The sequence below is a fragment of the Monodelphis domestica genome, chromosome 8 (assembly GCF_027887165.1).
Source record: "Monodelphis domestica isolate mMonDom1 chromosome 8, mMonDom1.pri, whole genome shotgun sequence".
NCBI classification, from domain to species: domain Eukaryota; kingdom Metazoa; phylum Chordata; class Mammalia; order Didelphimorphia; family Didelphidae; genus Monodelphis; species Monodelphis domestica.
In genome coordinates this window covers 36,139,895-36,165,831 of record NC_077234.1, presented here as the reverse complement: position 1 = coordinate 36,165,831, position 25,937 = coordinate 36,139,895, and the positions used below count along the sequence as shown (strand labels likewise).

The window sequence follows — 25,937 nt, the reverse complement described above, 5'->3', positions numbered from 1 at the left end:
CTAGACACTTTCAGAGAGCTTCATACACATTTAGCTACCAAATACTGTTTAAAAATTTATACTTTGGGGGTAAGGAGATAGGCATGTTTGAACATAGCTATAATTTCTACTCTTGGGGGAGTCAACCTGGTGGGTAGATTTCTAATCGTAAGGGCTAAAGCTAATTGGACATCTACACTAAATCTGGCAAAAATAGAATGAAATAATGGGTGGGGGAAGCCACCAGGCTTACTAAGAAGGGGGAAAAAACAAGCCAGGTCAGAAACAGAGTCAGGTAAAGCTTTGGGATCTACTAATATTGGGACTGTGCCCATGAGGGGCCATTGTGCTTTCAAACTGAATGATATATGGAGACATAGTCTCCAAGATATAGAAATTGATAGATGGATAGATGTAGATATTTGAAGTACATTTATATATATATATATATATATATATATATATATATATATATATACAGAGGGATAAATATACACACACAGTGGTATATAGATATATAGATATACATGCATATCATATATGTATATATATATATATATATACATATACATACACACATTGATCCTAGAAACTCTTGAAGATGTACTGAGATATTATATTATAAACCAGAGGAAGGAGAAACCAAAGCAAAGAAACCAGGTAATCAAGGTAGAAAAGTTGGGGGGGGGGAGAAAAAAAGAAAAAAGTGACTTCTGATGTCAAAGAATTTCTTTTCTTCTTTAAATAAAGAATGTTTCAATTTGGCATCTCAAAAAGCCAAATTCCTTCCACTTAGAGATTTTTCTTTTACTTTCTTCCTAAACAATCATGGGTACCAAGTATAACTGACTCATATACCTAGCAATTTCAAGAGCTTTCAATAAGTCTTTTAAGAAATCTGAAATGATTGAATATAAACTCCTTGAGAGCAGGGATTGTTCTTGGTTGGTTTGGTGCCCCCAGACCTAGTCTAGTGCTTTAATACAGGCTTGTTGATAGATTGCTTGTTTGAAAGTCTATGACATTTGGGAATTGTCAAAGGGAATCTGGAATTCAATAGAGATGTTGTGAAGAAACTGTTTTGGAAACAGTGATGTAATGTACAAATGTCAGCAATTCTTGGATTATTTTATGAGATGACTATCAAAGAAAGCCACTCAGTTCCAGTAGAAGTAGCCTGGAAGCCAGGAAATTTGGATGCACTGACAAATAAATAGTGATGTTCTTGTTTATCTCTGTGACTCCATCAGCTCAGTATCTCATAGACAATTTCAGAACCAGGTAAGAGCATCTAATTAGCAATTGGCAGATGACAATCTCTGGATTTCTTAAAGCATAATAATAACAATAATAATACTTATAATATCAATGAAAGTGATTGCAGTTTACAAAGAATTTGATTTACCTTACTTTATTTCAGTCCCATAACAACACTAAGTGGCTACCAAGGGATTATCTTAAAGGCTAAAGAGTTAGCAAATTCAGAATCAATCCACATGTTCATGAATTCGTGTATAGGAAGCCACACTTTTCATGTAAATTGGCTGACTTTTTTTGATACCATATATTCTGGAATGTTATCCAATCATGAATAAATACACAATATCTAGATTATGAGTGAAACTACTGAATACAACCACTCTTGCCCCATCCTTGACCACAACCCTGTAGATGGGTTTCTCTCATCCATTCAGTGAATTCATTATGCATCTGATTCAACATATGTCAGTCCTATAAATCACTGAACACTGATAGCTTATTTTCTCTCATTTTACTCTTTTGCAAATTAAACATCTCTATTTCCTTTACCTTACATCTTGAAGACCTCTCTCACTATCATGATTTTCCTCTTCCAGATATGATCCATCTTGTTTATCTCTTCCTTAAAATGTGAAATCTAGTAGAAACTAAATTATGGTTGGAAACTAAATATGTGCTCATCATTTGAGTAAATGGGCAAGTAAATTGGAGTAAGATAGGAAAAGTTCTGAAGCAGGAGAACTTGGGTTCTAATGCAGCCTCTGATGCCTATTACCTGTGTGACCTTGGGCAGACTACTTAACCTTTACAAAGCCTCAGTTCCCTCATATGTTGACTAAATCTGATTAAATGGCCTTCCAAGTTTTAATTTCATGATTATAATTCTATGGCACTTGGACCTAAAAAAGGATTACTGCTCTGTAAGAAATGACAGAAGAATTTGGTAGACAAAGAAAGACTTTCCTGAATGGGTGCAGGGTGAAATAAGTAGAATAGGAAATAATACACACGATGGTAATAATGTAAGTGCAAAAATGAAACTGGATGCCATTTAAGTGGAGTGACCAAGACTTGATCTGGAAAAGAATGGAAAATGTACTCCTCTCCTATTACTGGGGGATAGTGGTGTAGGTCTGTGATATTGCATAAGCTGTCAGATATATTGTGCACTCATAAGTTTTGTTAAACTACTTCATATTTCTTCTTTCTTTTAAACTTCATTGCCAACAGCATTTCTCTATACTACTAATAAAACCCAACAAGAGATAAAAAAGAGAAATCACATTTAAAATGACTCTGGGAGAGGGGGAGTGGCACAAAAAGATGGCTCAGTGGATTGAGAGTCAGGCACAGAGATGAGAGGTTATGGGTTCAATTCTGGCCTCAGATACTTCCTAGCTATGTGACCATGAGCAAGTCACTTTAACCCCATTGCCTAGCCCTTACCACTCCTCTGCCTTGGAGCAATAAATAGTATTGATTTCAAGACATAAAGTAAGGGTTTTAAAAACACAAATATTTTTAAATAAATAAAATAACTCCTGACAATACAAAATCCCTGAGAATCTAAAGTCAGATCTAAATAATTGGAAAATTAAGGATGGGTAGGCAAAGCTAATATAATAAAAATGACAATTCCTCCTTAATTAACTTATTTATTCAGTGTTATAGCAATAAAACAACCCCAAAATTATTTCATAGAGCTAGAAAAAATAATAACAAAATATTTCTGGAAGAACCAAAGATATACCTATCTCTATCTCTGTCTCTATCTCTATGTATTTATGTAGATATAGATATAGATGATATAGATATAGATGTAGATATAGATATAGACTATCAAGGGAATTAATGAAAAATATAAAGGAAGATAGATTACCTGTACCAGATCTCTAAATATATTATTAAGTGGCAACTGTCAAAACAATCTGGTACCAGTTAAGAATTATAGTAGAGGAACAAAGGAATAGATTAGGTTATCAACATGCAAAGGTAAATGACCATAATAATATTTAACATAATATTTAACAAAATCAAAGAGTCAAGCTTTTGGAAGAACTCATTCAACAAAAAAACTACTGGGAAAACTAGAAAACAGTATGGCAGAAATTAGTCATAGACCAACACCTTATGCCACATACCAAGCTAAAGTTAAAATGGGTATATGATTTAGAAATAATATTTGAAACCATAAACAAAAAAGGTGAGCACAAGATAATTCATCTGTCAGATGTATAGATAAGGGAAGAACCTAGGGCAAAAGAAAACTTTGTTGTAAGGAATGGCTTGCTAGGAAGGAATAAGAAATGATAGATTTAGAAATTAATGGGATCAACACCAAGTGCCACCACTAAATGATTGTTTTAGAAAATAAATAGGAAAAACACTTTTAGTGGCTATATTGTAATGTTGTCTCATTTGAGTTCACCTCAAAGGAAGCATAGTCTAGTTATATCCTCCTCACTCTAAAGATAATATTTTTAATATTAATATAGACCAGAGCATGTATAGGTAAGTCTATTAAGTTCACTTCAATTGATTCTAGCCATTGATCTTTATTTCTGTTGAGATTACTAGCATTCTTCCATTGACTCAGATTTACAACCTTGCAATAAGATCCAACTCTCCTTTCCCTTTCTCCTATCTTCCTTACCCAGGTAGCTGTCAAAACTTTAAATTCAACTTGTACATTTCTCATATTCATCCCTTCTTTCCATTTACATAGCCACCAAGGAGTTCAGATCTTTATAAACTTTCTCCTTTACCATTATAATAGCCTTCTTTTTCTCCTCACTTCTACTGTCTCCCCTCTCCAATCTATCTCCTTTATCCTGCCAAGACTACTCTCTTTGTGGCAAAGGCTTGACCATGTCACCTTTGGCTCAAAGTCTTTGCTAGGTTCCTACTACCTCATGTATACGACACCAACTCATTAGCTTGGTATTTAAGGTCATCCACCATTTGACTCCAAGCTATCTTTCTAGCTTTAAAAGATGTTACTCCCTGCTTGATCGCATAGGTTGATGGGGATATGAGTGGGGATGTAGACTCTTGTCTAAAAGATCACCCTAGTGCAAATTTCAATGATATGGAAATAGGTCTTGATCAATGACACAAGTAAAACCCAATGGAATTGCATGTTGGTTATGATGCGGGGGGGGGGGGGAGGATGGAGTGGGGTGGGGAGGGACAAAACATGAATCATGTAACCATGAAAAAATATTATAAATTAATTAAATTAAAATTTTCAAAAAAAATGTTACTCTTTATTAGGTATATTTTGATCCAGCCAAACTGGTCTCCTACTTGTTCACTTAACTCATCATCATATTCTGGTCTTATGTGCAAATCATCCCTTATAAGTGAAATATAATTCCTCATCATACCCGCTTTTCAGAAATTTTATCATCCTTCAAAGACCAGCTAAAATAATACCTTCTACCTAAAGCCTTCCCAGATCACACAGTTTTAATGTCCTTTCCCTTCTCAAAGTACCCTAAAGTTATTTATCTACATGCGTGTTGTATCCTTTCAAGTTGAATGTACACAACATGTGACCAGGAACATTTAGCTTCAGTTTTGCTGTTCCCCAAGCCTATCACACCCCTCACATCCTGATAGATATTTAATAAATGCTTATTGAATTGGACTAAATTGAGCAGACAGGATGGATATGAGAATTATGTTCAGATTTTTGAAGAGCTGCCTTGTGTAAGAGATATTAGATTTGGTCTGCTTGGCCCCAAAGGATAGGACTAGAAGCAATGGATAGAAGGGACCAAAGGGCAGATTTTGGCATCACATCCAGAAGTAGCTTCTCAACAATCAGAACCATCTTCATGTGGAATGGGCTTCTTTGGGGGACAGCAAGCTCATGCTCACCAGAAGTCTCCACCTAAAGACCGGCTGACCACTGAATGGACATATTATAAAGGAGACCTGGGGGGCAAGTATGGTCTGAGACCCTCTTTAAGATTCTGAAAAATGGTGATCCTTTTCCTCTTCTCCACTACTTTTGTCTTCAACTTGGAAACAGCAACCACACCTGCTAACCAAAGTCCCACTAGGAATGGAAGAAGATCAATTAATTTCACAGCTGGAGGCAGAGTGATAGAGAGAAGAAGGCTGCAGGGAAGCTTCTGCACTGTCTCCTTGCCACAAGGAGGTTCTACTGTTGGAGAACACTTCCTCCCTGCCGCCCCCTCCCCCCCATCAAGTGGCAAGTGACTGGTGGTTCCTGTGGGCATTTGTTCTAATGTATTTCCAACCCTGTGGAAAGACATTGGAGCAATCAGTTGGAACTGCAGCAGCTGCCTGGTTCTTCTCCCAGGGATCAGGATTACTTAAACCCCAAACCTGAACATTAAATTATATGTGTGTGCGTATGTATACAGACTTTATAAACTCCTAGAATAGGCATGTGCATATGTGTATATATGCATGTATACATAAAGAGGGATATATGGGGATACATATACATCAATTGTGTTTTTGAACACATGTATGTGAGGATCAGCATATAAGTGTTCATATATGTATTGAATCATATCAGCATCCTTCTCCATCACAGTTCTTATAAAAAAAATACATTTGCATCAAACATCAAATGGGAATTTGGGGGACGTTTTGCAGAAACCACAGATGTTTAGAAAAAGTTTCAAAACAAAGAAATACAAAAATATATGTATAATATTAGTTCAAATCAATGTATTTTATCTTTGGATCCCATAAATATACACAATTTCCTTTTTTTAAGGTTAAAATCAGTAAAAAGTTAAGGTTTTCAAAAAGAATACTAAAGCCAGCAGATGACACTCAAAGGCTAGAAATCTCAAGGTATCTTAACAATGACCTACTTTTATAGATAGCCTATGATCAAATGCTTAATCCAAATTTTACTGTAACGTACTGTAAATACCCCATAAAGAAAAAGAAAAAAAAATTCAGACTTCTTCTCTGGTACAAAGGAAGCATCAAAAAATGGTACATGGATTTTCCAGATTATGGAGGTATTGCACCCCTAACACCCATGATGTAGAAAGGACACCGGTATATACACATGTATATATTATTACATGCATGAATGCATATGTGCACATGCATAAAACTTCAAAATTATAGTTCATTCAGTCTTTCTGCTCTTTATAGCACCTCTTCATTTCATGATGCCCTGTTGGTATCATCACTGCCATCATCATCACTTTCGACACAGGTTACATTTACAAAGCACTTTATGTTTTACAAGTCATCTTATATATACTAAAAACTCCATTGTAGAGTGGTTGGAGAGCTGGCCATGAAGCTAGGAGTTCCTGGATTCCAATCTATTGACTGCATGAATGCTGGGTATCAATCAATCTCTATATGCCTGCCTTTGGCAACTCTCTAAATCCAATCATCATAGAAAAGTTACCATCTGATATTCATGGAGGGAGTTTCCTTAAATGGGAAGCTCTGATACAAATGACATTCCAAGTTCCATGTTTTGGTAAATGTCCTTTGACACCTTCATTCGGTAATTTCTCATGAGGTTTTTGTTCTTCTTTCCCTAATTTTGTTTCTAATTCTGATCCACTCTGGAATATTAGATTTGTTGGTGCTGTTCCTATTTCTCTTCACCCCAGGTAACCTTCCAAGAAATATGAGACAAAAAGGAAGGGTGAAGTTAAACCCATTTTTTCCCAGTTAATAGATTAATGATCTCCCTGTAACTGGAAGTGAGTTAATATTCTCTGGGAACAGGAAACAGTGAAGGACAGCAGAGTATGGTGTAAGCAGCATTGTCTCAGACTCCAGAAAACCTAGGTTCAAGTGCTGCCTCTCACTTACGCTGATTGATTTGACCCTGGGAAAGTCACCTAACCTCTTACTAATCCAGGAAATTCTTCAAAATTATAAATTGCCTTCTCTAAATCAGCAAAATCATGGTTCTGTGAAAAACTATACGGGGAGGTGAACTTTTTTTATTTACTAAAATTTTCTAACTTTCAAGTAATATTGAATACCCGTCTATTCTCTCTCTTTTACCTCTTAAATTTAAAACATGAAGAAAATGAAGGATGAAAAATGGCATGCTCTCCCCCCAAAATTACTTACATTACATTATGCATTGAGATCCAGTCTACATAGTGCTAGTCCCATTTTACATATGGGCACATTGAAGACCATAGGGATTAATTTATCTGTCCAAGATCAGAAAGTTTATATATCACAGAGCAGGGGGTGGGATGAAAAGTAAGCCTTCTGATGCTAAGGACAATTCTCTTTCTATCACATAATATCTTTTTTTTTTTTTTAATCTTCACCTTCCACCTTAGAATCAATACTATATTTTGTTTCTGAAGCAGAACTGTAAGGGCTAGGCAATGTGGGTTAAGTGACTTGCCCAGGGTCACACAGCTGGGAAGTATCTGAGGCCAGATCTGAACCTAGAACCTTCAATCCACTGAGCTACCAGCTGCCCCCCATAATATCTTATTTACCAGAACTATACCTACTATCAGTAGTCTATACTTGATGATAGTAAATGAATAAAAGAATTGAGTTATTTAATCAAAATATCACTGAAGCAGCAAAAATAAGTCTTCTAAGATTTATTAGTAGTAAATATTTTTAAAATCATCATACATAATATATATTCACATATATTATGCATAACATACATATATAATTTACATAATCATTTATATATGTGCACATATGCATACATATATGAACCACTAAACAAAAAAAGTATAATTGTTAATCAAGCTCAAATATTTGGTATTTGTGACTCTTTTGGGGTAGACCAAATTCTCAGTCAGCAGAAAAAACCACATATTGAATGTGTGAATAAATAAGGGGTCTCTGTGTAACAAAAAATTAGAGAGCGTTCTATTGCTAGAATGAAAATAAATGTCAACTAGACAAAGGGATGCTTTCAGAGCTTGGGATACACCATCATTATTATGCCTTTTCAACAAGTCTCAATGCTCTCTCTTCCCTTTCAGTGGCAAACAGTGGAACCTTTTCTGACATGACCGTCAGGGAGAGCTGGTCAACAGAGGCTGCCCTGGGTCACGTGGGAACCTAGCACTGCTGTTGCCAAGACGACAGTCCTATGATAAATTAGCCTGTCTCTGCTAAGGAGGCGGGTGGCCCATAAGTCTTGGAAGGTTCTTTCTGTGACAGCATCCTTTACAGATTTTAAGTCAATCCCTGATTGAACTCTTCTCTGCCCTCCCCTCTCCCCCAACCCCAGAATGACTGGCCAACATTTGCATTTCTCTGGAGAAAAATGGAGAATATCAATTTTAAATGGTAGAAGAGACCTATCGGGAGCTCTCTGAAGGCTGAAGCGATTTCTATGCTTCCTGAACAGGCCCTGTAGACAGTCTTAGAAGCAAATCCATGTGAGACTAAGATTGGTTTCTGCCAGTTGGAGATCCCCATATATTACTGTTTCCTGATAACTGCAACAAAGCACAAGATTTCTGCAAAGCCAGAGAAACAAATGTGTTGGCTAACCAGGTACAGGAGAGTTTCCGTGGTCACTTTTGAAAAATTAACACATTTTGGGGCAGGATCTAATTTCTTAATAATTGTGTGTAGCTACTTCATCTGCATGACCAATCTAAGACTGTCATTTCTTTGTGATTGAAATTAGAAATTAAATTCAGCACACAGACACACACATACAAATACTGTGAAAGCTGGAAAGGATCTTGGGAAAGGAGGTCCTAACCTATATTTTGGTAAGTACATTTTAATATAATTGGTTCCTTTTGGAATCCTACATATTTTATTTTATACATTAAAATCATGATTTTGAGAATGGGTTCTTGGGCTCCACTAAATCAGCCGTAGGGGTGTAGGACACACACACACAAAGCTCAAGAACCTTTGCTATAAAACTAAGGTAAGTCGCTTTTTATATTGGGATGGTGAAGACCACAGTGACAACTTGAACAAGGTAGGTCTGAGGCTCAAACCCGGATATCCATGCACTCACAACCGTGTGTCCAAAATCCCCTTCAGGATGAAGAGAAATCTGTTCACATTTTAGCGCTGTTCTTTGACTACTTCAAAACTAGTAATGACCCAGTCAAATATTTGTTATAAATGACTTGAATTACGATTTTAAACACATTTTCTGAATACAACCAGGCGTTGAGCTACATGCCAGGTTACCTGGAAGAAAAAAACACCTACTTTCTTTTGATTCTCCAAACAAGTGCAAAATTAGTTGCATCATAAAGATGTTAGCTAAGAGCATTATACATATATAAATTCATTAATTTCAATGAATTAACAAGTCCAATGAATGTATGCCCTGGAGGAGCACATAAATCTATTTACTGAAAGTGGTAGAAGCCTCAAAACTCTAAAGGATTCCAAATGATCAGTGAAATATGCAGTCACAGTCAGTCTACAAATATGCTTCAGGCCTAATGTACATCAATGCGGGTGTCTCCTCTGTGGATGCGGAACACAGTCTAACCAAGCTGTCTCATCCTAAGCTCTTCTTTTCTTTTCTTTCTATATATCTTCCAGAAAGGATCCACCCAATGTGTTCAGCATTTACTGTTGTGACCTTGAATCCAACCTCTCTGAACCTCATCTATAAACATAGGGGAATGGACTGCACAATTCCTCCGGCTTCCTTAATTACTGAACAAGCCAAGTGGTATCACTATCTTTACTAACAGAAGAAAAAAAATCAACATAAAGTATATTTATGTCAAAATACAAGATGTTCCCAGAATTTTGAGACTTTATTTAAGCATTTAAAACTTAAATCTCAGGGCAGCTGGGTGGCTCAGTGGCTTGAGAGCCAGGCTCAGAGATGGGAGATCGTGGATTCAAATTTGACCTCAGACACTTCCTAGCTCTATGACCCTGGGCAAGTCACTTGACCCCCATTGCCTAGCCCTTAGAGCTCTTCTACCTTAGAACCAATACACTGTATTAATTCTAAGATGGAAGGTAAGAGTTACAAAAACAACAACAAACTTTAAATTTCCATCTTGACCTTTGGGATGCTTAGTATATATACTTATAATTGATAATTCCAACCCATATTATATTATATATGTGATATTTGACTAATATAACTATATAAATATACATTATTTAAGATCTCATACATGCATAAAGTGGCATATACTACATAATTTTATATGTAAACACATGCACACACACACACACATATATATATGTGTGTGTGTGTGTGTGTGTGTGTGTGTGTGTGTGTGTGTGTGACAAAGATTATATACAGAAAAGGCAATCCATGGAATTTCTGAGTTTATTGAGCCTCCCAAGGTCTGGTGTTCAGTCATTTCAGTTATGTCTAACTCTTTCTGTGAAGCTATTCTAGGTTGTTTGCTTAGTTGTTTTTTTTTTGTTTTGGTCATTTAATCATTTCAAGCTTTTCTGACTCTTCATGATCCCATTTAGAGTTTTCTTGGCAAAGATACTGGAGTGGTTTGCCATCTCCTTCTCTAGATCATTTTACAGAGGAGGAAATGGAGGTTAAGTGACTTCTCCAGGGTCACACAGATAGGAAGTGTCTGAAAATAGACTTGAACTCAGGTCTTCCTGACTTCAGGGACAGTATTCTATCTGTAGTGCCATCTGGTTACATTCTATGTTTGGATACATCTACCAGATGTTTGAAATTTCCATATATTGAGACAGACCTTTTTTTTTTTTAAATAAAGCCTAAAAACTCCTCTTTCTAAATGCCCTCACTATTTCTTTGAGTTTTATCCTATGGAGAGTGAGAGTGGGGAGGGTGGAGCAAGGAAAACAAACCTATTCCTCTTCCCCATAATAATTATTCACATATTTATTAGGTCTACAATGTGCACAGGTTTCATGCAATGACCCCATGCAAGACTTCCAGTCTTTCAAACTAAACATTTTCAGTTCCTTCAGTCTATTGTATCTCTCCCTTCTTTTCATCCAAAAACATTATGTTTTTATGACCATGCATTTTGTTACGAAAAGGCAATTGTTTTGAGGGGGAGGATATGGAAGTCAAATTGAATTGTTCAAGGTTGAAATGATACATGTTAAGGACATTGTCCAAGATCTTCTGTAGTGATCTGTCCCCATATGCTGAAGTCAAACTTCTGGAGGGTAATTCCCTTGAATTAACAACATATTTATATAAAACTTTATATAAACCTTTCTGCACAATCCTGGATTTTAAGCCCAAGAATCACCAAAAGAGCAGTGCCTTCACTCCACTCCCTAGGACTATTGGTTCAACTCTTAGTCCACTCCCAACAAGTATCATCTACAGCCTGATGTCGATGGAAATATAACCTAGCAACAGCCTTTGCAGGTGCTGCAGTGCTCACCATCTCCCAATCCATAACTGCTTGAAGACCTAGAAAAGAATATTCTCACCTCTTAGAGTCCCATCTAATAGTGTATCATCAGATCTGGATATTATTTTATCAATGGAAATAACATTAAGAAAGATGAATTATAAACAACTTGACAATGCTCACTGACATCATGTTTTGTTTCCCCCATGACACTGAATAAATACTTTTTTAATTTAATTAACTTTCATTCTCTCAGTTATCAATTAATATCTTATCATGGATCACAATTCGTAAAGTTAAAATAATGGTTACTAAGTATAATTATAATATTATAATAATAAGTAATAAAATTACCCAAAAGAGAAGAGATCACAGAGGAAAAGCCCACCAAACAAGCACAGGAAGAACCTTATTGTATACCAGGAAGAATAATGAATTTTTCATCTGAAGAGCTGAATTTCAATTCTGCATCTGGCCCTTTCAACTTGTGTGACATTAGGGAAATAATTTCACTTCATAGGACCTCAGCTTCCTTCTCTGTATCCTGAAATAGCTGGACAGAAACATCTCTGAGGTTGGTCTGACCAGGAAGTCAAAGGATCACAGAAAGAGGGAGAAACTATGAGAAAAGAGAAAAGAGCCATCTCCTCTTCAGTGGACTCAACTCAAAGGTAGTTGGCTCTTTGTTTAGGTGTGCCTGTGACTTGTGGCAGTAGACTAAATTGTACAAAATGAAAGTTTGAAAAGGAGACAATATAATCTATCAGAAAGAACATTTGTTTGGTAGCTAATAGCATGATGCTCATTATTGAGCTTTTTTGTTTTTCCACTGTCAGATGAGTACACTGTGGAGCCTTCTCACTAGTAAGTCTGGGCTAGCTCATCAGACCAAGGAGTAGAAAACATTGCCAACTTCTCCATTAGACTCTTTATATAATGTATTGGTTTAAAAGACATGCTTCCTAACAGCATCTCTATGCTACAATTATTTCAGCTGTCTACTGCATACAGCCATCTATGAAAGACCTCACAAAGACAAGTAGGCAACCCTGAGTTCTTAAAGACCCCGCTATCAGAGGACTTCATCTGTAGGATCCTACCTAGTGTGATAGAGCACTGGAGAGCACTAGCCATCAAAACACAGAAAAGAGAGCCCTGAACCAATTGAATTGATTACAGTATAGCAAAGCACCTTTAAAGCTGAAGTACATAGTACAGTCTTTGAAGACATGCAGCCATTAACACAGAATACAAAAAGAAAACCTTGCATTTGATAGAATAGCAGCCACAATTATTGGCCTGAAATAGCAACAAATCAAAAGAACTATCTCCAAGTAATACATACAATAACTAGTAAAAAAAAAAAACTATATACAATAGCCATATGATAAACCTCCTTGAAGAAGAAAAAAGAAAACTTTGAAATCTAAAGTCTTGAAAAATATACTCTTAGGCATAATGCACACACCCATGCAAGTTAATCTTACCTACCAGCATGAAAAGCTACACAAATGCAAATGCTTACCTCACACATGAAGAATATTGATAAATTCTGGCACGAAGATTTCATCTCACTTCCATGCAAAAGTAACTTTTCACTCATACTTGCACACATACATAAGAAACCTAACTAGCACACGTGTTCATGGTTTGTTCGTGTGTTCCCGGGTTCCTGATTATTGCAGCGGATCCTGATTTGAGGAACACAAGTCTTCAATCAATTCTGGACCATGGCGAATGGCATGCGGACCAGACCAAGGACCAGAGTGGAAAGGAAGAGAATTTCTTCAAGCAACGTGATTGGAAATGGAATGACTATTGGAACTTTGAAATTTGGAACTTTTGACCATGAAGGTTATGTAAGGATTTGCTGTACATGTGAACATCACATATGTATTTGCACGCACATCCTATATAGCAAATAACATAATTCATGGATTGGGTAAGTATACAACATGCAAAACAAATGAACACACTGATGAGAAATTTATGTGGAAAATTCAAAAAGACTTTTCTGCATCAGTTTGCACAGAAATCTACAAGGATGTACATCTGTAAAGTTGTACTAAGTACTAATTGACTAATGAGCTAACTTTTAGAGTAAGTTCATTAATAATCTAACTACTAACAGTAGTAATAGCCTAGTGAATTGGTCTAAGGCTTAGGAAAGAGACTTAGAAGTTCTATAGTAGAGAAATTAGATTGCATTATGATTGTAGGTTAGCATTTGTTAGTGTTAGGAAATTTTCTTAGGAAATTTATATAGACATTAGGATAAGTCATTTGCATGTTCAATATGTTAGTGGCATTGTTGTAATGATTTGGAAAATGTTACTTGTTTTGTTATGGAAACTATGTTCATGTACTTCCCCTACCTAAACCATTTTCCTATGACCCATTCTTAGCTTAGTATTTAGATTGATAGAACAGCTAAGATGAGTTTAGGAGTTTGTTATTGGGGGGGGGGTGTAAGAGTATATTTCAGATAGCAAAGAGTTAAGATAGAATTGTTATTAATGAGGTAAGTATCATGTTGCATTTTATTTGGCTAATAAAAGTGGGGATTGTGATAGAGATATAAAGAGTGAAAGGTTTTGCAGGACTTGTGGACCAAGATACAAGAGGAGATTACAATGGAATGTCCCTGGTTGTTGGTGGTTGAGCTGACAGGGGGGAGGGGCTTTTGAATTTGGTCCTCTGTCTCTCTGACTCTGTTGTTGGAGCTGAGGAGAGGGCTTTTTGGTCTCTGTGTTTGGGACTGAAGTCACACTTTTTTCCCTGGAGACTTTTGGCTGGCCATACTAAGAAAAGAAACTGGACTTTTGAACTTAGTCTCTGCCTCTCTGACTCTGTGAGCAGTTGGAGCTGAGGAGGGGGCTTTTTGGTTTCTGTGTCTCTGACTGGAAGTCACTTCTTTCCCTGGAGGTTTGACTTGGCTTTTGGACTCTGGTGGGGCTGACTTGGTTACTTGAAGTTCTCTGACTTTGGACAGTTGAAATTAACAAGGAGAAACCTAGCTGAAGAAGAATAAAGAAGATCTTGAAAAGCTATTGCCCTCCATCTCTCTGCCTCAGAGTCACAGTTTGTGAATGGACTACTTTCTCAATCATTCATTTAGATTAGGGACTTTCCTCAAACCCCTTATCCTAGTTTCCCATCCTGTTATCCCAATAAACCCCTTACCTGAGAAACTTAGAGTATTTTAAAATTCACTCAAGGGTGAGGGGAAATTGGGAGGAGAAGGGTGGCAGGAGGAAGAGGGTGGAGGAGGGAATGAGGGAGGAAGGAGGTTAGGAAATAGATCAGCCATCATTAGGGATCAATAGGCGGTTTCCCCAGGCCAGTCCCTTATAAGCAGTGTCCTCAGTGTACCAGCATCCCTGTGTAGTGGCATCCCCCAGCATCATCTTTGTTCTACCTCCATTTCACATAAGCAAGTTCAGGTTCCTGTAGCAGTCCTCTCTAGTCACAGCCAGTCAGAGAACATTAGCTATTGTGAAGAAACAGGTTCCCCTCAGTTTATCCTCTCTAGTTCAATGAGTAAAAGTTTCTATCTCGAATATAGAGCCAGTAATGGATTATATGTCTCTTGGCAAAGACCAAATCCAATGAGTTCAGAAAAGCTTATCAATATCAGATAAGGCTGTAATGGTGTTAAGGCCATAGTAAACCACAGAGAGGTGGCATAGTATACTGGAATTGGAGTCACAAGGACCTAGTTGGAATCCTACCTAGTTATGTGAAGCTAGACAAGTTAGTTACCTTTTCAGAATCTTAGTTTTCTTTTTTCAAAATGAGGGAGGGCTTCTTGATAGTTTCCAAGGTCCCTTTCATCTCTAAGTCTATGAAAATCATTTATAATTCAAAATGAGTGCAATAAATGCTTATTGATTGACTGATAGAAGTTTCCATCGAATCTATACCAATGAAATAATAGTTTCTTGAAATAAATGTAATAAATGTTGAAAAAACTTTTTCCCATAGATAAAAAGAAAAAAAAATAAGATAAACCCTTGACCTCTCTGATTCATCATCAACATGACAGTGATATTTAGTATTTACAATTAGGCATAAGTATTATTTCCTTTTCTTACAAAAGAGACAAGCTTCTTGAAGGCAAGCAAACTTTCACTTTTGTCATTGTATTCTCAGCATGTAGTATAGAGACTGGTATGTCACTGATGCCCTTGTTCAATGCTTTTTGAAGAGTTAAATGATTTTACGTGTATATATATATATACATATATATATGCTATACACATATATGTAATATAGGCAGTCTATGTGTATGCATAAATGCCTATAAATGCATATTCATGTAAGACATATGTTGCATATAAGATCATTATATAGAAGTGTATCAGAGAGAATCTAAGAGAAATGACCTCTGAAAGAATGGGTTAGACTTGATGGATTCTAAGTACCCTTCCTGCTTTTAAGCTATAATCCTGAACCTGTAAAAACCACAAGATATTAAAATTAAATACCCACTCATCTTATTTCCTCTAATTCTTCAGATTATAATAAGGTAGAAGCAGAAGGCAAAACAAATGGAAAGGCAAGGCAGAGATTTCAATTGGTCCTACTGAAAAATAGCTGAAATGAATATAAATATAAAACAACCCAAAAACAAATTTTGGAACCAGCAGGGCATTTTGTCTTTTCTGAGAATTTTCAGTCACTCAGGTAATCACTCTAAATGTTGGAAAGGTAAGTATGCTCTAATACATCTCAAAAAAAAAAGTGACAGATTTAAAATAGCCTGAGGAAAGAGCCACTATGGCAGCCTTTTAGAAAGGTAGCAAGGAAAAGAGAATGAGGCAGAATTTTTTGGAAGCCTTCTCTAAGAACTACTCTTTTAGACTAGTATAGAATATTTCAAAGTAATGTCAGGTCCATCAAATGGAAGCCAGTGTTTGTGAGTCTCAAAGACAGGATTAGCCTTCTGTAAAATTCCCTTACTTTGATTTTCTTCTTTCCTTCCCCAGGCTCTGGACCCTCCCTTCAATGCCTCAGTATTCCCAGTATTTTCATTAGGTTGAGAATTATTTTACTCTTTGTATTTTCATCTCACTGTGTAATGTAACACACAGTCTGGCTCATAGGAAGCATTTTTTATTGGCTATTGATTAGCAGGCAAATTAATTGGCTGTCCAAGGAAGCTCAGTTTTGGAATCCACAGAGATATTCAACTTAGGACTTCTTTTTCAGGCTCTGGAAAGACTCTTTATTCCCATCTTTCTCTCTTTGTAAAAGGTTGTCGAATGTATTTCACACAGTTAAAGAGTAAATTTACTCATCAGAAAGGTACTGCCAAGCAATGGACTAGGTTCTGGAGACCTGGCAATGGAAACTGAAACAGCCTCTGCCCTCAAGAAGCTTCCATTTAATAAGAGAAATATGGACAAAGAGACCTTGACAGACAGGTTGACAGGCAGACAGAGATAAAATATTATTTCTCAAGAAAATTATTTCATGCTTGTGTTTACATGCCCTAAAGGACATTGTCTATGCCATGTGACATGGATTCTTACTCATATTTAGAATTCTGTTGACCTGATGGAGCAAAGTGAGCTTCACTGAAGAATTGCCAAACTGTGGGAAATTTAGGCTATCCCTTTGGTCTTCTGCTTAATTAAATTAACTGTAAAACAGTGGACATCATCATTCATAAAGTCCTTAAGCATTAGAATACTGAATGCCTGAGGCTAAATTTTATTATAATAATTGACTTTTTTGGTGTTTTAAGGTTTTTAATATTCTTTAAATATATCTCCTTTGATTCTGAGAACAGTGCTTTTGTGGTCGGCTCTTAAAGCATTATTATATGAACATCAGGATAATTAAGTAGTTTTCCTATAGTTACATGACATCAGTGATAAGAACTGAACCCTGTAGTATCTTTCATCTCTAGTTCTTTGTGACTTCATGTTTCATTTGTTGGTCAAAGCAGAATAACAAAGTCAAATGGTCCCATGTAGGCCAATTACAAGTTTGAATCCCAGCAGAGTTAAAAAAAATGGCTTCTGAGGTCCATTCTAACAGAGAGTGTGATGTCTGTTGAAGATAGACCTTGAGTTCTGTAACCAAGTGGCAGATTGACAGAGTAATAGAATCCTATGGATCCCTTCATATTTCCACTGACTGTGAGCTCTCTCTCTCTCTCTTTCTCTCCCTTTCTCTATCTCCCTCTCTCTGTCTCTCTCTGTCTTTTCCTTTCTCTATCTCCCTCTATCTCCCTCTTTCTCTCTCTCTCTCTCTCTCTCTCTCTCTCTCTCTCTCTCTCTCTCTGTCCTTCTCTCATTATTTAAGTCTTTCTTCATATATAAAATGAGGAGTAGATTGGTCAAGATGAATCCCAAGAGATAACCATATAGTTCTAAATGTATAAAGCTCTTAGATTCAGTTCCCTCATCTGTAAAATGAAAGGATTGGAGGTCCCAATGGCTTCTGACTCCTTGAAGTTTTAGAGATATGATCAGAAGAATAAACAATAAAAGAAAAGAGCAGATGAGTGAATTCTATTCTTACATCCACCTCTTAGAACCCCTACCTTTAATGTTCAGTTCATGTATTAACCTTTATATCAAGTTGTTCCTAATTTCTATAATCATTAGTATTACTTCTCTCCTTAAATACGTTCCACTTACATTCATATTTACTCCTTTGAATCACACAGTAGAATGCAAAGATCTTGAAGGCAGTGACAGCTGTTCCTTTCTATTTCTGTGTCTCTAGTGACCTATAAGGACCTTAATAACTGTTTGTTGAATTGGATTGAACTGAATTTGAAACAGAGCACTGCATAATGGGCTTTATATATATAATATATATATATATTCACATTTGATCTCATTTAAGCAAAACATGAGTGCATCTAGTGGGGTTGAAAGGCATTCCTATTAGAAAAGAAGAGATGCCAGGGCCCTTGCTTTCCAGAACTGTGATAGCAGCCATTGGTTTTCCAGAAGGCATGTTTAGTAATAGGTAGAAGCTGAAAGACTTGGACAGAAAAGAGAAAGGGAAGAAAAATAGAAAGAAAAATAGGAACAAAGAAAGAGAACAAAAGAAAATGAAAGGAATAAATGAGAGAAGGAAGAAATGGAACAGGAAAAGGGAGAGGAGAGAAAGATTTAAAAAGATGGAAAGAAGAGATAAAAGAACAAAAGAAAGAAGAAAGGAAGGGAAGAAGGAAGGAAATGAGGGAGGAAGGAGGGGGGAAAGGAAGAAAGAGAGAGGGAAGGAAAGAGGAGAAGGAGGAAAAGAAGGCATGGGAAGGGAAAATAAAAGGAAAAAAATGTTATTTTAGGAATTCTGGTCAACTCTTATGAAGAGCCTGCAGTGTGCCAAGTATTGTACTAAGGACTGTGGATATAAAAGGATGCAAAAATAGCATGAACATTTGTATTATAATTGGAGAAACATTATGCAAATAACCATGCACAAACATAGGTAAAATGAGAAATAATCTCAGAAAGGTTGGGAGGGTATCTCATCAATTGCAACAAAACTAGATTCTGAGTTTGGAGTCTCCAATTTTCTTTTTTTTCAGATTTAGTTTTTTTTTCCTTTTTAAATTTAGAATATTTTTCCATGGTTACATGATTCATGATTCACCCCCTAGATTTTTCCTCCCCCCTTCCAGAGCTGACAAACAATTCCATTGGGTTATACATGTATCATTTTTCAAAACCAATTTCTATGTTATTCATATGGGCAGAAGAGTGATATTTTAATATCAAAACTATAATCATAACCATATAGAACTATAAAATCAATCATATATTTTTCTTCTGTATTTCTTCCCCCACAGTTCTTCCTCTGTATATGGATAGCATTCTTTCTCACAAGTTCCTCTGGATTGTCCTGGATCAATGCATTGCTGCTAGTAGAAAAGTCCATTTCATTCAATTGTGCCATAATGTATCAGTCTCTGTGTGCAACATTCTTCTGGTTTTGCTCCTTTTGCTCTGATTCAATTCTTGTAGGTCTTACTAGTTCACATGGAATTCCTGCAGTTCATTATTCCTTTCAGCATAATAATATTCCATCACCATCAGATAACACAATTTATTCAGTCATTCCCCAATTGATGGACACCCCCTCATTTTCCAATTTTTTGCCACCACAAAAAATGCAGCTATAAATATTTTTGTGCAAATCTTTTTCCTTATTATATCTTTGGGATACAAACCCAGCAGTGTTATGGCTGGGTTAAAGAGCAAGTATTCTTTTAAAGCCCTTTAAGCATAGTGCCAAATTTCCTTCCAGAATGGTTGGACCAATTCACAATTTCATCAGCAGTGTATTAGTGTCCTAATTTTGTCACATCTCCTCCAATATTTGTCACTTTTCTTTGCTGCCATATTGGCCAGCTAGGAGTAAGGTGGTACTTTAGAGTTGTTTTAATTTGCATTTCTCTAATCAGGAGGGATTTAGAACACTTTTTTCATGTGCTTATTCATAGTTTTTATTTCATCATATAAAAACTGCCTATTCATGTCCCTTGACCATTTGTCAATTGGAGAATGGCTTGTTTTTTTTGTAAATTTGACTTAGCTCCTTTTATATTTGGAAAATTAAACCTTTGTCAGAGTGTTTTGTTATAATAATTCTCTCAGTTTGTTGCTTTCCTTCAAATTTTGGTTGCATTTGTTTTGTTTGTACAAAACCTTTTTAATTTGATATAATCAAAGTCACTCATTTTTCATTTTGCAATTTTCTCTGTCTCTTGCTTGGTCTTAAACTCCTTCCTTTCCCACAGATCTGACAGTTATACTATTCCCAAATTCACCTAATTTATTGATGATTTTACTCTTTTTACTCATTTTTCCATTTTGAATTTATCTTGGTATAGGGTGTAAGATGCTGATCTAAATTTAATTTTTCCAATACTGTTTTCCAATTTTCCCAGCAGTTTTTGTCAGGAGTCCCCGATTTTCCTTCTCCTCACATAAACTCTCTTTACCAAACTGTTTGTTAAAGGAAACACATTTCTGTTTCCCTTTCTATTACAGAATTATCAACAAGCAATGAGGGCCTAGAAGTTTGTCCTCATCTACTCATATGCCATCTATTCATTTTGTCAAGCTTCTAATAAAATGCATGCAAGATGTTCAAACCCTCCCTGGTGGCAAGCCCATTTTGGATTTCTCTGGTTGGTGCTCAAAAGCAGCAAGAGGTCTGTGGACTTTGAATACGAGGGAAAGAACTCTTCTAGGTGAGAATGAGTAGATGGGCAGAGAAAAGATGGCATTAATAAATCAGCAAAATACTGTATATACCTGCCCTATTTCAGATATTTTGCAAAGCATTGGGGATAGAAAGAAAATGGGAATGCAGGGGAAAGAAATAGATTTGCTTTGGGGAAAAATCACATAAGTCAAAACTTTGATCATTACTAAATTATATTTCATTTTATTCGCTCAGTGGGCATAGAAAATTCATGAGGAAAGTAGGGAAAGGAATATGAAGAGCAAAGTTTTCCATGACCAAAAAAAAATACAAAAAGAAATTGACAGAGGAAAATTGGATCCTCAGTTTGGGACTAACTTATCATTAAGATGATTTCAATATGAAAACTGGGTTCTGACTACTAGAATGTGTCTGAGTTTCCAATGGCTACTGGGTAATGTTCTGAGACAAATGACTTCATTTCTGCCAGAGTGATGGCAATATGTCCTTTGAATTCAGCAGAGACCCCATGAAGGACAAGGATGCAATTCTCACAGCAAATAAGAGATGCTCAACAGCCACATGGGGTTCTTTTTGTGGGGGAAAAACACAACAAGATCTCCATCCCTCTGTATGAAATCAAATCATTTCTAAATTCAATTTCCAAAATGAAATGATCAAATGAGAATGACTTAAGCACCAAGAAGAGAGTGAATCTCCATTTAACACTCCAGTTTTACAAAACAGCAATGATCTTTGAGTAGCTTTATTGCTTTCAGAGGACCTTGAAAAATATTGGTAACCATATACTTATTTCTTGCATACTAAACAACCAAATTCTGAATAAGTAGATCAATTTCATCTTGGGATAGCTATTAAATAGTAAAATCTAACTTAGATATGGAACTTTAAGCTTTGCAAGGTATTTAAATGAATGAACTCCAAATGCTTTTTGCCCTGATTTCTTTGAATGTGATTATTACATTATTCAAACCTAAAGCATAAATGCAATAGATGTCAGGTCACTCAAAAGTATTGCAAATTTGTAACTGGAATGGAATCTGGAGGCGATCTACTCCAAACCTTTCAATTTTGAGATAAGAAAAATGAAAGGCTAAGTGACTAACTCCAAAAATGAAAGTAGACATCAGCTTCAAATAATAGGATAAGAGCTTTGAACCTGGGAGGAAGAGGAGAGATCATTTTATCTAATTTCCTCATTTTGCAGGTAAGAAAACTAAGGGTCACAGAGGTTTAGTGAGTTTCCTAAAGTCATATAGGCTGCTAATTCAGTCTGGCTTCCACTGATCAACAACATTGCCTTTGACACCAAGATCAGCACTGTATAAATAAATGTAGGCCACTGCCATTATTAATATTTACCTCTTGCTTCACTAGGAATTCTAATTTTTAAAAGCCTTCCCCAATTACTCTTTAGATTTTCAAAACTACCTCTAATTTTTTCAAACTCTTAATCAATCTATATTAATCTACCTGACAATATTTATTCTCTTCTTAGACTTCATTTGAAATTTCATACTAACAGAAAGCAGAAACTTCCCTTTTTCTCCTCAACATTCAAAGGATTATATGCATTGGTATTGGAAGGGAATTTAGAGCTCTACTGGCAATCTCATCAGTTGGAGCAAGCATATATATATATATATATATATATATATATATATATTCAGGCACTGAAGAAGGAGCTAAAAATTAAAAAAAACAAAGATAAGAAAATTCACGACTTCAAGGAATTTTATTCAACTGAGGATATAGCATGTTTACTTTCTTTTTTAATTAATTTTAATTTTTACAATTCTTTTCCAGCATTTTATGATTCAGATTCTTTCCCTTTCCTCTACAAGGTGGTAAATAGTCTGAGATAGTCTATATCAATGATTTCATGCAGTACATTTTGTTCATGCTATAACAAAAGACAGTTATCATATATATGATAAAACACTCATGAAGGAAATGAAGAGGAATATTGCATGTTATGATCTGTGATCAGACTCCAACAGCTCCTTCTTTGGCTGTGGATATCATTCTTTGTCCTACGTTCTTTGTAGATATCTTGGGAACTTTCATTGATGATAATGATTTAATCCTCCTCATATGATCATTCTATAATATTTCTGTTACCATAAACATAACTCTTCTGATTCTGCTCACTTCATTTTACATCAGTTCATATAAGTTTTTCTAGGATTTTTGGAACTCATCCTGTCCATCATTTCTTATGGAGTGTGATGTCTTTAATTTCATCAGCAAAGGGAGGACCTTGTAGATGGGCATCCCAGTAGCTAATATTTGAGAGCTACATGGGGTGAAGGGTGAAGTGACTTACCTAGGGTCTCATAGCCAGTGCACCTCAAAGGTGGGAATTAAACCTAGATTTCTCCCTGAGCCTAGGGACAAATCTCTAACCTCTAATCCAGGCTATCTCCTGAGAGCACACATGCATGTGTGTATCTATGCATTCATGAATGCAGGTATTTATGTATAATTTAGGCACATATTATCTGTATAATATAAACATATATAGTACATATGTATTATATATACACATATGCACATATGTAAAAACATAAGTTTACACATAATTTGAGCAGAAAGTGAGCACCCTCCCTTTAGTTTATTTTAGGTTTTGAATCCCTATTCAAGTCCTTGATCTTCATATTATCCTAATTTCTGGACAGATCACAGTCTCTTATTAGCCTTAGTTTTGTAACAAAGAACTGGGGATGGAGAAACCCAGCCACAGAGTAATTGTGACTGACACTATATGCAATATTCCATTCCCACAGTTCCTCATCTTTCCAATGAAAAGAAAGAGATGCACATGTTCTGTTCTTTACTTCCCAGGGACCAGCACTGGTCACTTTCATTTTCCATTTGAGAAAATGACCTTTCCCAGTTCAGAGAGGTAAGTCAACACCAACTCTGGAATTTGAACCTAAGCCCTTTGGTTCCAAAGTGTTCCAAGCCCTTGGACTACTCCAGTGTTCCTTCTGCTACATCATTCCACTTAGTCAAAATCATCAGGGACCGCTGTCATTATTCATCTTTGTGAGGTCTCCTTAAGTGTCTCACCACTGTGGTTGGGATGAGGCTTTGGCTGCAGATCTATGCTTGGTTATACATTTGTGTTATATGCCCATGAGAGAGAGCTTGGCAGACATAGATCCCAGCCTCCTAGGAATGCTTGTCTTCACTCTGGACAGCTTCTCTCTATGACTGTATAAACCTGCAGGTAGCCAGAATAATCTATGAATCTTAGCAGCCTTTTCCACAGCAAAGGCATCTATGTGACTCACAATGATAAAGAGGTGATGAGTTACACATTAATAACACACTGAGACATTTTAGTGATTCTTTCCCCCAGATATTAAAGTAGAAATTAAAAACTGAAACTCTTGGGACCACTTTTTACAAAATGTGGGTGGTCTTCGGACAGTTACAAGAATGGTAAAATAGTACCACAGAGTTATCACTGATGAATAGTTTCTAACTCGTAAAATGAAAGATTTAGAGATTGTGAGAGCCAGAAAAGACCCTTGAGATTTTCTAGGCTAAAGGCTCAATGACTTTTTGTGTCACAGATATCTTTGGTACCCTTGTGAAGCCTCAGGATCCCTTCTCAGAATCATGTTTTGTTTTTTTTAATAATTGAAGGAAATGCTAAATTTAACCTAGAAGTTGGTGAAAATAAAATGCTTGCCCCCCACCTCTATAAATTCACAGATATTCCTAAATTTTCCCACAGACTTTTGGAGCTTTCTGGATGACAAGTTAAAATTCCTTGACCAAGCCTTCCATTTTACATATAAGACACTATAATGTAAGGATTAGGAGAAGGGATAAAGATAATAGAGAGAAAGAGGGAATAGGGTTGGGAGAATGAAGAGATTCTTCTTCTCCTCTCTTTCTTTCTGAGGGGAGATAGCCAAATCCTGTCTTCTTTAAAGGGAATATGTCTCCCCAGAGAATGGTTTCTGGGAGATGGATGACAGGAGACTAAAAAGAGAAGCCTTAGTGAGTTCACAAGATGCCCCAGTCTGAGGAGCCTTGAGAGGCAAGATGATTTTCTTATGCCTCTGCTTCCCCCACAGATATCAACTATCAGTCCCTTTTCAGGATTTGTGGGTAGTCTTGGGACAGCTGGCTACTCAACTGTAAAGGGGAGATGTCAATTCCTTGGGTCAGGCAATCTTGAATCCCTGAGACCAAGAAGTCAATCTCCTTTGAGAAGTAGTGTGACTCTCTCCAAAAATCTTCAGTTCCCTCAACACTGTTGACTCATGACTGACTCAGACCTAAATATTGAACAACAGGTGGTTTATTGGGGTTCAGGTAGGGAAGAGGTGTCATGTGTATCAAATGGAAAAGTGGGTAAATAGGGAAACCCTAAAGTTACCCTCCCTGGCAAATTGACCGTCCAAAGTCTAGGGGTTCAAGGCTTCCCAGCCTTACTCCCTCTTCTTGCCAAGTGCCTTCAGTCCCTACTCTTAAGCTGACTAATCTTGAATTTAGGAGTCCAGGGACAAATAAAGGAGAGATACAGAGAGAAAGTATCTGTGAATGGCTTTCTTCAAAAAGTCCCAATCCGCAGCCCCACTGAGGACTTTAAACTGATATCATGACAGGCTTGGTTGGAGGTATTCAGGGGTTCAGGAAGGACAGCTGATCTCCAAGGGAATAGGTTTCTTCTGAGCTTCTGGGAATCCACCTCACTCCTCTCCTTCCCCAAGTAAGAAGTGACTTGTCTGTTGAATCTCACAGCCTCTGTTCCTTCCTTAGAACTCTCAGCTTCTTCTTTCCCTTTGCCCACTCTTCCTTCAGCAGATCCCTTCCAAGAGATGATCTCTTGTCCAGGTAAAAATCTCTCATCTCTTATCTTATAACACTCACACTAAAGACCATAAAGTCTAAATAGCTTATCCAACATTATAAAGCTTGGTAAAAGAAGAGCTGGGCTCTGACCTCCTAAAACAATGCCCTGTCCTGGAATAACTTGAATCAGAGCAGTTGTTCTTGAGCACTTTATACCTTTGAGACTATTCTTAGAACAATAATGTATAATGAAAGGAGAAGTCTGCTGTGGAATTGATCAGACTTGATTGTCATGAAAAGCAGGTTTTAAAATACACCTATTCATTAGGTATTTTGTTTTCCTTGTGAGTTTGCCCATTATCTGCTGTTGAATCAGTG

At 36.5% G+C, this 25,937-nt stretch overlaps 1 protein-coding gene across 13 annotated transcripts in view; it reads right to left on the bottom strand.

Moving 5' to 3' along the window:
- NLGN1 (neuroligin 1) overlaps positions 1-25,937 on the bottom strand; it is a 1,017,320-nt gene that overhangs the window by 411,158 nt on the left and 580,225 nt on the right.